We start from the raw sequence: 10,598 nt of genomic DNA, 5'->3' as shown, positions 1-10,598 counted from the left end.
ATGATTTATCTGACTGTGGACATTTTTAAAAAAAAATCATCACGGGCCCTCGTAATCTTTAATCAAAATAATGTCCCCTCCTACTTGCAGCAACAGGTGTGTTCGACTTGAAGCAATGCTGTGCAGACCGGCCGCTATATGACATCAGTAGAGCGATTCGAAAGCATATGGAACTGTCTGCTCTCTAATCGCTCTCACGGTACTTTGATGTCATACACAGATCTGCGCATCTCTTCTCTGATGATGTGTTTACTGACGCGAGGGAGGGGCAACATAACTCAAAAGCACTTGAAAACAATATAATTATCCAATCAATTTCTGATGGACAAAATCAAGTCCTGTTTTGCATTTGTTCTGCTTCAAGAAGCTGTTACACTCTGATCACATCACAGGGAAGAAAAGACTATTGCAACTCAGTGGTGACTGGTGGGGTTTAAGATACTAAATTGTAGCAGTCTGGGGATCCTTATTCTCCTGTAGACTGACAACAGAAGGTCTTTCCCCATAGCAGCTTTCATTGGACAAGGACCACCAGATGTTGACTTTGAAAATCCTGAAGTTTCCAATTTTGCGTGCCATTTGCATCAGATGTGCAGCCAATAACGTCTGAGGCTGAGATTAGGGGAGGCCTAGGTTTAGGGGGGGAGGGGGGACCAAACAAATATTGTTTCCCTCTTTCCTCAAATGATTTCTATCACAAAAGTTTTACGACTTCTGGCGGAACACAAATATCTACTTATTTTTCCTTAACTTTTAGGGGCTCCAAATATTGACAAAGCAGTACAGTCTTAGAAAAAAAAAGGTTCAAGTGGCTTCTTTTCTCAGTTTTAACGAGTTGTTTAATTAATACAATTTAATTAGAAATAGAAATTGTAATGAAAACTAAAATAATTCATTAATTAAAACTAAATCCATAAAATGATCAGAGCACGTATTAATTAAGAATCATAATGCAAAGAGTAGCTCCAAGTGATAAATTCTTAGAAAATTCTTAGAAATGTGGGCGTTCACTTAAAATGAAAGAAAAAAATCCTACTAAAAAAAAAAAAAGTAATTCAGAAAGTATCTTTCCCCCTTAAAAGAGGTCTTAAGGTCAAAATTGTTAGGAGTACGGACGAGGACTTTTAAGAGGCTTAAGAGTTTCTTTAGCAGAGGAGAAAATGTCAGAAAGACAAAGAGGGAGAAGAAATGTGTTACAGACAAAAGATTTCAGTTGAGTTAATAAGACGGCGCTATAGATTGACATCCGGCCCAAATTTTCCTTTAAGGATGGCCTTGTGTTCATTAACTAACTGGACAAAACAGTAAACACTGTTCCTCTGTCCAGTCGAGCTTTCTTGTCCTTCTTGGTTTTGATTCCATGTTACATTAAAGCCAGCATTCAAACCACCACTTAAATATGCCAGCAATCAGTGTAATTGGAAAGAGTGGAACAATTTTTATCATTCTACGCCAATCAAATACCTTATAAGAAATTAACAGCATGGTAAATAAAAAAAGTTTTATATACACACAATAGGATATATATATATATCAAATAGGAAAAATCACGCATGTAATTTCAAAGACTTACCATAGACCCTATTAAAAATCACTCTTCTTTCCTTCTTGGACAACCAACCAATCACAGTCTTTAAAAGATTGTGTCATAGCAACACATAGCAACGGGGTCAACCCCACCTCCTCACTAAGATGAAAGATTTGTCTTTTCCTTAAGACTCCTACATAAACGTTTTTACGCTAAATTAAGAGTTTTCTGAAAGGATTATTAGAATCTTTATGAATATGGCCCAGATGATTAGAACCCCTAAAAAGTTCCAATTATGAAGTGCCTGACAGAACCATTAAGGTTCTATATAGAACATAGTGAAAGTAGAATGAAAAAACGTAATGTTTGAAAAACATCACAAATATGCCCTCATCTGAATATTTCACCTCATGAGGGCCGAGCATTTTTGCTTAGTCACAGAACTGAAAATGTCCCCCGTCCTCCCTCTCAGGTCATGGACTCCTCTAGAGCAAATGAGGCCACGAGTCTCCTGCATGTCATATACTCTTCGCACATAAGCCAGTGCTTTCCCACTGTTATTACCAATTACCCAATTTCTCTCTTTCTTTCAAATCATAACCAAATCCAGCTCTCTTCACATGAACTCGGGGCTTCCCCAGAGAGAAAACTGCTGCACGGTTTTCAACTCTCCTGCCCTGAAACACAACAGCCTCTCTCGTATGGATCGAGATCTGAGGCGAGGGAAAATGGGGGCCAAAAAGGGATGTTTCTAAAAGGGGTCCCTCTGGAACAGAGAGTGATGGAGTGTGTGGGTGGTGGGATTTATTCGCTGGCACCGTGTGTGTGGTGTCTACCAGTGCAGGAGGTATAGGCCTATCTCACCCACTGGAACTCCAGAGGTTTTAATGAGATGCAAACATGCACAGCATTATTTCAAAGGGAAGCATGAAAACAACTGGCTGACGATTCATGCGAGCTTGTGAGATGACGGGCTACCAGAACCAGCCCTGCTCAGCAGGTGCAGACAGAGAATAAAACTCCTGTGCGTGTCAGGATGAGACCGATTGAGCCAAGAACTGTGCTTTGGCTTGCCTGGGAACTCCACAAACGTCTGCTTCACCCATCGGAGAGCAGTGTTTGATTCATAGTTTAGGCACTTTCTTATTTGCTTGTATTAGTTGAAGAATTGTTCTTGTCAGGTTTTCTAAATCAAGTGTTTTTTTTTTTTTTTTAGACTGATGGTCAGCTTTTTTGGTTGAAAAATTATTATACTTTGCTTCTATTATTTAAATGACACTGGCACAAATACTTAAAAAAAAAAACAACAAAAAAAAAACAATGTTTTATTAATGTTTGCATAAAATGGAAACTTAAATATTAATTTGTCCCCTATAGTGATGTAGGCCTATATCTGAGTAAAACAGCTTCTTGATTAAGAAAAAAATGTAAGGCGGGACTTGATTTTGTCCATTCGGAATTGATTGGATAATTGTGGTTTTGCTATTGCTGTGATGTCATTTATTGCGGATGCAGGACGTCCAGCTAATAAAGCATGAACTAACTTTGCATAAGAAACAGATTAGCAATGTTTCTAAGGTGCAAAAAGGCTGTTCTTGTAACATATGAAATATAATTTTCAAAAGACAAGTTGCGGTCCAGTATAACAACCAGGTCTTTTACTGTAGTGGATAAACTAACAGGACATCCTTCTATATTAAAGTTGTATTGTAAGAGGTTTTGATGGTAGTTTTTTATAAGTAATTCCTCGGTTTTATCTGAATTTAATGGCAGGAGATTACACGTCATCCAGCATTTTATATCTTTAAGACTCTCTGTCAATTTGGATAAGTTAGTGTGTTCATCTGGTCGTGATGAAATATATAGTTGAGTGTCATCAGCATAACAGTGGAAATGAATTACATTTTTTCTTATAATATAACCAAGTGGTAGCATGTAGCGTTTATATTGAGAATAGCAGAGGGCCTAACACCGATCCTTGTGGTACTCCTCCATAGTCTACTGACATTATCTTTGATTTTTCCCCATTTAAATTGACAAAATTGTAACGGTCTGATAAGTACGATCTAAAGCAGCTTAATACCTGTCCCTTAACACAATTGTAGTTTTGTAGTCGATCCAAGAGTATTTTATGATCTAGTGCCGAATACAGCACTAGAAGAAGAGTAGAACCAGTATTGAGATACAGTCTTGGTCAGAAGCTAAATGTAAATAATTTGTCATTTTAACTAGTGCAGTTTATGTTACTGAAATTTTTCATAGATCACATTCTTGCAAGAAAGAGAGCACAATTGAGTGGACACAACTTGTCTTTTTCTAGTATTTTAGACATAAATTGGAGGTTTGAAATGGGTCAGTAATTTGCTTGGTTATTTGGGTTTAATTGTGGTTTCTTAATAGGTTTTATTACTGCCAGCTTGAATATTCTTGGAACATGACCTAAAAATAAAGTTAATAATATTGAGAAGAGGCTCTTCCACTACAGGTAACACTTCTTAATAGATTAGATGAGTGAGAATGACCAAATCATTTACATTACATCATTACATCGTACAGGTCATCAAAGAATCCGTTCTTTTGCATCCAAACTTTTTCATTGTTTAGAAATAAAATGTGGTAAAATAAAATTTATTCTAACAATGTCGAGTTAACCTTGCGATTTCATTTAAAACGGCCTTTTTGTAGTTTATGAATATATAAGTGCCTTGAGTTTTGACATAACAGAAAAGTATAACAGAAAAGTGAATAACAGAAATACAGAAATTTTGAATAACAGAAAAGTGCTGCCACTTAGTGGTTGTTGTGCTCCAGCACTCCTCATCTGAGGGTCTTTGTGTGAAGACGTTAACATTTAATATGGTCTGTAATAATTACTTGGGTAATTTTGTTGGCTATATAATTTTCTAAGGTTATGAGATTGAATACATTCTAAACAATAAAAAATGAATAAATAAACAATGCCTTACAAGCAGCAATAAGATTAACACTTAGATTGTATAGCCTACTAAATTGGCTCCAGCATTTAATTGGCTAGTTTTTTTAATATTCTAAATCAATAAACATAGACTACTATTCAGAAATAATAGACAGCAAAACATATATTTTTAAAAAAAATATTTGGACAGTTTCAGTCAAACCTATTAGCACATGTCAATGTGATTATTTATGTGAACTTTAGGATAACCAAATCAAAATGTAGGCTACATTAAAATTAATCCTCATGGAAGCATTGTTTTTTTTTCCCAAGGTATTTTACAAATGTATTTATTTTACTGTAGGTTCTCAGATACATATTTGTTGGAACAACTTTACAATTTAGGGCAAAGAAATTTGGAAAAACAGTCATGCTAACAATTCAAAATTTAGATAATTATTTTATGGGTAGGCTAGGCTACATTTAGATTGAACCATGGTGGGTCAGGCACCCACCAAAAATAGCCTACTTCTACTCTGAACGCACAGAAACATTATTTGACCAACAGAGGGTGCTGCTCGTTTTAGCAGCTTTACAACACGTTTCCTTATATTCATCTATGTAATCATTATCATCTTCAAAGTACTTCAAACTCCCTGATATAACCTTTTTTGTTGTTGCGGTTGTTGTTGTTTTCCATCCAAATAATCAGAGAGAAACGTGCATCAATTCTCGGATTTTCTATTTCTGTCTTGTTTTTTTTGTTTGTTTGTTTTTAGTCGTATTTTGAAAAATACTGCCAATAACTTGTCCAGAGACACATGGAAATGTTATTATAGGTCTAAACAAGACACACCCTAGAAGTGCATAAAAACAATGAATTTTAAATGAATTTATTAAAAGTTTGACTTTAATTCAGTTCAACAAGTGCAATATGTTTCTCTAGGCTGGGGTCTGGACACACTTTGGAAGGCTTTAGGCCTACTAGCTTTTTCGCAACAGTTGCGTGTTTTTCATTTACTGGATGTGGTTGTGCTTTATGTGAATGAAACCAACCTTAAAATAGGAACCAGTAAAAGCCCACCCTTTGAAATGGAGTAAGAAGAACACTTTATTTTTTATTAATTTTTCATGTATTTCTTTTAATATCAATAGCACGCCTTCACCTTTCCTATAATTCTGTGAATAAAACCAACCTTAATTTGTTCTTCTACGAATCAGTAACAACACACCCTTTGATGTTGAGATAGAAGGCGTTTGTTTTAAATTATTTAACAGGTATAAAATTAATAAAATAAATGGTGTGTGTTCTGAATTCCAAATGTGAGTAAAATATGCATGGAAATGTTCTATGAACCAGTAACAAAACAGTCGTATTAGATTTGAGGTGTATTTTAGATGCCTTTGTGGTGGTAACACTTTACTTGAAGGGGTGTGCATAAGAGTAACATGACACCTCCATAATCATGATGACACGACACATTTTATGAATATGAAGGAAGTTTTATGCATGTTTATGACATTTGTGTCATGTCAACATGCCATTAAGTGTCATTCGCTCAATTATGACATTTTTAATGCAAATATGACATTGTTTGAGATGTCTTGTTTATGACAACTTGACATAAACCAATACATCATAACCTTCCATAAACTGAGTCTTATGTTATGGAAATTTTAATCATTAGTGAAGATTACTTAAAAGCATGTTTCTTTTCATTATGCTAAATCGTTACCGATCTATTGAAGATTTCCTATAGGCTCAATTTCTGACAAATATCAGAGGGTCTAGCCAACTTTCTATCAGTTGTGTTCTCTAAATTGATTCATAAATGTTTATTTATGAATCATGCCCTCATAATGGTTCCTTATTTAACCAGCATATTGAACATTCTATTCAGCCTAATTAATATTAATAAGAAAAGGACTTGGCTTAGACAATACACACAGGGCACAAACAAGTTTATGTCCGCATATTGGTGACACTTTATTATAACTTTAAAGGGTCACTCCACCCATTTGCATTAAGCTTTCCATTGTTAGAAACCCAGTCATACTATTGAATGGTTGAGCAACACTCTCTCATTGTCCCCTGAGACGAGAGAAATCTGCTGTTTTCCTTTTTCACTTCCTCCTACAATGACGCAAAAATCGTCATTTTACGTCATTGTAGGAAGAAGTGTAAGAGAGGGGGATTTCTGTAATAAGCACTAGATCCCATAGATGCTAGATCTCCCGCCCATAGGGGGTTGGACCTAATGCGCTAACAGACCAATCACAGATCAGTGCCAGTGCGTCTGATTTCACCGCAGAAATGTTTTGAAAATATGGACGAAGGTACTGAATGCGCAGACGGATACATTATGGAGGATTGGGATTACACATCTTTTTTGGAAGCTAACCCTTATGTGCTGTTGTGGCTGTTTTCAGCCTCTATGGGGTATAATATCAGCCACAACACATAAATTAACTTTTTCCGTGTTTTAGCAAATGATTTTTGGTGACAAATCTTATTTTGACACATATTTTGGGAAAATGCTCTGAAATTTTTTAATAACTCAACAGTACACTCTGGGCAAATTCACTACCCTTTCGTTATGTTCATGTCTGAAAACAGCCACTACTTTAAACTGCTGTAAACATGTATCAGTTTTTTTGTTTGTTTTTTCTTTTGCGTAAATCTATTAATCAACCTCAGTCCTGATCAAAACTACTAAATATTTTTTTAAAATTCAGGATTTCAATTCTTTAATTGCCAAATTCATAAATGATGTCACTGATTTGGGGGGGGGATTTTTACCTTTTATCACAGTCTTGGACATGTCAAAGATTAGAAACAACATTGGTTTTGATGCATTGCTAGTTTTTGTGCAGCATCAGATTTTAACTTTTTCTCCCTCATTTACTGTTCGTGGCTGTTTTTGCCCCATTGACTTCCATTATAACCACATTTTTTTATTACAAAGCCATGACACCATAAAATCATGCATTTTTGATTGTTGGTGGTTTTCCCATTTGGGAAGAGGTAAGAAAATTGCTAAGAAAATAACTAAACGTAACTTACGTCTCAGGTGCTGCTCATCGGTAATCATGCCACCGGCCTCGCGTCGTTCTCCACACAGCTCTCACTCGTCCGGCTTGCCACAGTAAACACTCGCATCGTTCTCCACGTGGCCCTCACTTGTCCCGCTTGCCACAGTAAACATGACTCGCGTCGTTTTTCAGTCCACACGGCCCTCACTCGTCCCGCTCGCCACAGTAAACATGGTGAATGACCACTGTAGAACGCAAAAGCCCAATCCCGGACATTTTGGGCGATCTCGAAACACATTTTCAGGCAGAAGCATCACTGAGACTCACTAGCCTAGACTTGTTTACCTGCGCGCTTACCGGTAGGCGTGGCCTCCTAGGGCAGCGAACCAAGTGCATTCTGGGAGTTGTTGTCTTTCATCCACATAAGCCAAGCATACATTTTCTGTCTTTTCTCAGTCTAGAAAGCTCTAAATTCAAAAATAATTTCACATTTCTTCTACATAAATTACCCATTTTAAATACACATTCATCTTTCCGGAGGTGGAATGACCCTTTAAAGCTTAACAGATTAAAAAATATGTTATCAATATGCCAGTTTACTGAGTTTTGAAATCAGTGATGGTGACTAATGTTCTTTTTATGTATCAAGTATCTTATTTCTCTGGATTGTGTTGTAATTCTTTATTCAGTTTTTTAGTCCTGTTTGTGCAAGTGTTGTATCATGACGTTGCAAACTCTCCTTTGACTGACTTTCTGTAATATCTTTTAAGAGCCAGGTGTAATAGAGCAGTGTGACAGAGTAGCTACTGCATTTTATACTATACCATATTTCTGCAATTATAAAGGTTAAAATGCTAAAAATGTTAATAGAATAAACAATAAATATTAAATAAAACGAAATAGGACATGATGAGATAACCATAAAAGTAGGTGTGTTGATTGTGATTCATTGTTTGCCCACTAGAGGACGGTGCATCATAAAATTAACTTGTTTTGTTCTGAAGTTTACTCTCAACTGATACTATCAGCAATATTTCTGTACCCTATGCTCTATTGATAGTTATCATAGCACACATTAGGGATGAAAATACTGAACATCTTTATTTAGCTGCTTTTGATTGGGTCCTGTCTAAAAACAGAAAGCTTGCTAAATATACTCATGAGACTCAATAAAGTGAGTAATGATATTTAGGACATTTTATATAATTCACTTTGATCATCATGTGTGAAAGCTGCCCTTAAGTCAAAGCTTAGATCTTTAAGACATCAATGTCACCATTGTGAAATGTCTCAAGGCCACATGACAGTTTGTCATGAGTCAATTTTAGCATATTGCTACCATGTTTGTTCTCTTAATTGCTTAATTTAATGCAATAATTCCTGGAAAAAAAGACTAAGAATTGTTTAAGGGACAATGTCCTGTGTTGTCAGTGAATTAGGCATGACTTCACATGACCTGATCTGCTGATGCACATGCCAGATTAATGTTAAAATAGAAGCAGCCATACAAAAACAAATTGAATTTAACATTTAAAGAAATGTTTATGAATTCTCATATCTTAGGACATGTGCTAGTATAAAAGGTATGGGACTGTGCATGTTCTTTTTTGGTGCAATTAGTCAACCGGTGCCAACATGCTTTTCCTGATTAGTCACATATTACAGCTCAGATCAGATGATCAGCTTCAAAAATTAAGAACTGAGCAAAGATGGCAATCAAATTGCGCACTTCCAGCGCAAGCCGAACAACTGTTATTGAGATAAATAGGAAGGCTAATGGATTACAGAGCCTTCATTGGTTTAAGAAAAAAAAAGCAGCTCCTATGGACGTCCAAGTACACGTTGAATTGCCAAATGGAGTTTTGGTCAACACAAAAGTAACGGATGTCGTTCAGTTGTCTTACTGTAACCCTGACACATTGTTATATTTAGGCAACACAGCCCTTTTTCACCCGCAGAAATGGGTGCTTGAAGAATGGAGTGTCGGATAACCACTCAAACCATCGTCGTCAATCCACAGGAAAGAAATGTCTTGACCTCAGAGCGAGAGAGAAAGATGAAGACAGAGAGAAGGGAGGAAGAATATATTTTAGGGAAAGCCAAACCGCAGGCACAGCTTCCAGAGCTTTACCATTAAACATCGAGCCTATGGGTGTCACTTAAAGACTTAGACTGATGACTTCGTGTTTTACCATTGAGCTACAAATTCTCTCATCTCTCATTTTGGCCTGTTGTGTTGACAGGAATCGAGAGTGATGAGGTTTTTTTTAAAAAAAAAAAATACCTACAGCAAAAATACATCTGGCTCAATTTGCTGAAACAGACCTCAATGATGTTTTCCCTGACAGAAAAATCATATACATTGATTGTACTTTTGAACTAGATTAATATAGATGGAGAAACATCCCATTTTCAGTTTCCCTCAAGGAATAGATTTTGACCAAAATCAGCTGTATTTATGCAACTGTAATATTTGTCTATTATTTTATGTTGTGAGATCCAGTTTAATTTGCATATTCAAGAGCCTGCGCCTCCAAGTGTTGACTGCACAGACATGTCTGCGGCCAAGCGAGGCCGAGCACCGTGTCATGTGGACGCTCGCTCTAAACCAAACGCTAACAGAGACCGGTCGAGAGCTTCTCTGGGATTGTGACTAAACCCTTGGAATGCACTGCCTGGTTTTACACGGCTCCTTCACTGCACATGCCTAGTGCCACGTTTCACAGCGGCAACAGTGAAAGGTCATCCCTTTTTTCCCTTTCACAATTCTTTTCCCTCCTCCTCCTCTTCTCGCTCCATTTCTCTTGCTAGTTTAAACACACCAGCCTCTAAATTATGATGTAGCCATTTTTTTTTTTAGAAATCTCAAATGTCCAAATATGATGTTGATTATGTTTGATTTCAGAGCAAAAAATGTTCTACTGAAAATTGTGAAACTCACATGAGTGTTACTTCTTCAAGTGACCAGATATCAAGTGACCCAAATATTTAGGGTGGCAATAGTAAAACTGCCATTTATAAACATTAGATCTAAACATTTAACGATATTTATACCGTTCCACTCCGTACTGAATTTTGTACGTCAATATTCTGTAGTTTTTTGTCATCTTGACCTAAAATTAT

General features: G+C 36.4%; 1 long non-coding RNA gene across 6 annotated transcripts in view; it reads right to left on the bottom strand.

The window, feature by feature from the left end:
* Nucleotides 1–7,844, bottom strand: part of LOC120484364 (uncharacterized) — a 70,927-nt gene extending 63,083 nt beyond the window's left edge. For 3 of the 6 annotated variants that reach the window (XR_016145763.1, XR_016145759.1, XR_016145762.1), the window contains exon 1: nt 7,507–7,840. This is a non-coding gene — a long non-coding RNA (uncharacterized LOC120484364). Of the gene's footprint in view, nt 1–7,506 lie in introns of all 6 variants that reach the window. The other 3 variants (XR_016145760.1, XR_016145761.1, XR_016145758.1) reach the window with 3 other exon arrangements.
* Between the last annotated feature and the right edge of the window lie 2,754 nt (nt 7,845–10,598).

This window comes from Pimephales promelas, chromosome 12, assembly GCF_988280905.1.
Source record: "Pimephales promelas chromosome 12, fPimPro1.hap1.1, whole genome shotgun sequence".
Taxonomy (NCBI): Eukaryota; Metazoa; Chordata; class Actinopteri; order Cypriniformes; family Leuciscidae; genus Pimephales; species Pimephales promelas.
The sequence above is the reverse complement of the archived record's forward strand: the minus strand, read 5'-3'. Positions and strand labels throughout refer to the sequence as shown.